This window comes from Sapajus apella, unplaced genomic scaffold, assembly GCF_009761245.1.
Source record: "Sapajus apella isolate SASKATOON/1434 unplaced genomic scaffold, GSC_monkey_1.0 scaffold113, whole genome shotgun sequence".
Classification (NCBI taxonomy): domain Eukaryota; kingdom Metazoa; phylum Chordata; class Mammalia; order Primates; family Cebidae; genus Sapajus; species Sapajus apella.
In genome coordinates this window covers 237,222-241,036 of record NW_022437053.1, presented here as the reverse complement: position 1 = coordinate 241,036, position 3,815 = coordinate 237,222, and the positions used below count along the sequence as shown (strand labels likewise).

General features: G+C 38.8%; 1 pseudogene across 1 annotated transcript; it reads left to right on the top strand.

Moving 5' to 3' along the window:
* Positions 1-432: 432 nt before the first annotated feature.
* Positions 433-1,538, top strand: LOC116537663 (annotated as a pseudogene). The gene has a single exon (XR_004263244.1). The product of XR_004263244.1 is annotated as a nucleophosmin pseudogene (transcript).
* The last annotated feature ends 2,277 nt before the right edge of the window (positions 1,539-3,815 follow it).

The window sequence follows — 3,815 nt, the reverse complement described above, 5'->3', positions numbered from 1 at the left end:
GATTCAGGGCCGGGCGCGGTGGCTCATACCTGTAATCCCAGCACTTTGGGATGTCAAGGCAGGTAAATCACAAGGTCAGGAGATCCAGGCCATTCCAGTCAACGTGGTGAAACCCCGTCTCTACTAAAAATACAAAAATTAGCTGCGCATGGTGGCACGCACCTGTAGTCCCAGCTACTTGGGAGGCTGAGGCAGGAGAATTGCTTGAACCCAGGAGGCAAAGGTTGCGGTGAGCCGAGATCGCGCCATTGCACTCCAGCCTGGGCAACAAGAGCAAAACTATGACTATCATCAATGTACAAAAATTTAGAGGGTCTTGTCTCTTTCTGAAGAATTGCATTAGTTAATGTGCTTGAAACAACCAAATAACTAGACAGACATTGACATAAGTATAGATGGTGAGCATTAATATACTGCTCCTTTTAAAACTGAGACAAGCCTGGTGTGAGTCCGTCCTGGGTGGCTGTTCTTTTGAGCAGTGGTCGTTTATCTCCGTCCGCCTTCTCTTCCACCTAAGTGCGTGTCGCCACCCGATGGAAGATTCGATGAACATGGACATGAGCCCCCTGAGGCCCCAGAACTGTCTTTTCGGTTGTGAACTAAAGGCCGACAAAGATTATCACTTTAAGGTGGATAATGATGAAAATGAACACCAGTTATCTTTAGGAACGGTCAGTTTAGGAGCTGGTGCAAAGGATGAGTTGCACATTGTTGAAGCACAGGCAATGAATTACGAAGGCAGTCCAATTAAAGTAACACTGGCAACTTTGAAAATGTCTGTACAGCCAACGGTTTCCCTTGGGGGCTTTGAAATAACACCACCAGTGGTCTTACGATTGAAATGTGGTTCAGGGCCAGTGCATATCAGTGGACAGCACTTAGTAGCTGTGGAGGAAGATGCAGAGTCAGAAGATGAGGAGGAGGAGGATGTGAAACTCTTACGTATGTCTGGAAAGCAGTCTGCCCCTGGAGGTGGCAAGGTTCCACAGAAAAAAGTAAAACTTGCTGCTGATGAAGATGATGAAGATGATGATGATGATGATGATTTCGATGATAAGGAAACTGAAGAAAAGGTGCCAGTGAAGAAATCTATACGCGATACTCCAGCCAAAAATGCACAAAAGTCAAATCAGAATGGAAAAGACTCAAAACCATCATCAACACCAAGATCAAAAGGACAAGAATCCTTCAAAAGACAGGAAAAAACTCCTAAAACACCAAAAGGACCTAGTTCTGTAGAAGACATTAAAGCAAAAATGCAAGCAAGTATAGAAAAAGGTGGTTCTCTTCCCAAAGTGGAAGCCAAGTTCATTAATTATGTGAAGAATTGCTTCCGGATAACTGACCAGGAGGCTATTCAAGATCTCTGGCAATGAAGGAAGTCTCTTTAAGAAAATAGTTTATAAACAATTTGTTAAAAATTTTCCGTCTTATTTCATTTCTGTAACAGTTGATATCTGGCTGTCCTTTTTATAATGCAGAGTGAGAATTTTCCCTACCGTGTTTGATAAATGTTGTCCAGATACCATTGCCAAGAATGTGTTGTCCAAAATGCCTGTAGTTATTAAAGATGGAGCTCCACCCTTTGCTTGGTTTTAAGTATGTATGGAATGTTATGATAGGACATGGTAGTGGTGGTCAGACATGGAAATGGTGGGGAGACAAAAATATACATGTGGAATAAAAAGTATTTTAATAAAGTAAAAAAAAAAAACTGAGACGAAATGAGGGCCCTTCCCTCGCACCATATACAACAGTTAACTCAAAATCCATGAGAGCCCTAATGTAAGAACTAAAACTATGAAACTCTTTGAAGAAAACATAGGTGTACATGTACTTGACCCTGGATTGGGAAGTGGTTTCTTAGCTATGAAACCAAAATCACAAGCAACTAAAGAAAAAAATAGATAAATTGGACTTCATCAAAATTAAAACCTTTTTTCAAAAGACAATGCACAGATAGGGAGAAGATGTTTGCAAATCGTATATCTGTTAAGGGTCTAAAATCAGAAAATAAATATATATATTTATCCTATAAATACATACAGTAAACATAGATATTTATAAACTGTTGCAGCTCAACTGTAAGGAAATAAATAACCCAATTAAAAAGCAGGCAAAAGTTCTGGAGTGATGTTTCTCCAACAAAGGAAAGAAATGGCCGCTAAAGGAAATAAAATCTGTATCTTGAAGAGATATCTGCAGTCCATCTTCATTGCAGTGTTATTCACAATAGCCTAGTTATGGTATCAACCGAAGTGTCCACTGATGTTGCATTCCTCTTATATATACCTAATTACATCGGAGAGCTAATATGTACTTCAGAAAAATACATGGAAATGAGTGCTTTATAAGACAGCAAGGATTAAAGCTAATTAGGAATTCCTTTGATACACTTATTATATATTTTTATACCCCTATATACACTTAAATAGGAGGCTCAACATCATTCCTAATTTTTCAAAGAAGCACATCCATTTTCAAAATTACTGATTCACCGAAATTTATTTCTGATCATTTTCAAATCATATTGAATTGTGTGAAACCCTCTAAAAAAAGAAATAGCCAATAAGCACATGCAGAGATGCTCAACATCGTCACTCATTAGGGAAATGCAAATCAAAACCATGGTGAGATATCTCTTTTTTTTTTTTTTTTTTTTTTTGCTGAGATGGAGTCTGTCTTTTTTGCCCAGGCTGGAGTGCAGTGGCTCAATCTGGGCTCACTGCAACCTCCGCCTCCCAGGTTCAAGTGATTCTCATGCCTGAGCCTTCCAAGGGAGTATAGGTGTGTACCACCATCCCTAGCTAATACGTGCCTTGTATTTTTAGTAGAGTCGAGGTTTCGCCATGTTGGCCAGGATGGTCTCGATCTCTTGACCTCATGATCTACCCACCTCGACCTTCCAAAGTGTGGGGATTACAGGCATGAGTCACTGTGCCCGGCCGGTAAGACACCTCTTTACACACATGAAAAGATGATCAGAATCAAAGCTATGATGATAGAAAGTGCAGGTGAGGATATGGAGAAAGTAGAAACTTCATACAGTCTTATAAAGCACTCATTTTCATGTATTTTTCTGAAGTACATATTAGCTCCTGATGTGATTAGGTATATATAAGAGGAATGCAACATCAACAGCTAGTGGGAACTTAAAATGGCACAATGACTTTGGAAACAGTCTGGCAATTTCTCAATATGTTAAACTTTGATTTACTATATGACTCAGCAATTCCAGTCATAGGTATATATCCAAGAGAACTGAAAACGTATTTTCACACAAAAACTCATATACAAATATTGACAGCGCTATGATTCATAATAGCCAAAAATGGTAATAACCTATACATCCTTCAACAGATGAACAATCAAAATGTTATATATCCCAACTAGACAGTATTTTCAGCCACAGAAAGTAATTAAGTACTGATACATGTGTAACATAGATGAATTTTGAAAATACTATGCTAAGTGAAAAAAGCCAGTCACAAAAGGCCATAGTCTATTGGTATGAAATGCCCAGAAGTGGCAAATCCACAGAGAGAAGGAAAATAGATTAGTGGCTGTCAGAGCTGGACACAGGAGGAATGGGAATCTCTACAAATGGGTAGAGGTTTCTTTTCCAAGTGACAAAAAAGTCCTAAAATTGGATAGTGATGACGGTTGCATAACTCTGTGAATACACTAAAAAACAATGAATTGTATGCTTTAAAAGAGTGCATTTTATGGTATGTGAATTATATTTCAGGAAGGTGTTATTTTCTAAAATACCAATTGAGTGTTAAAAAGCAAGTACAGGCCAGGAATAGTGGCTC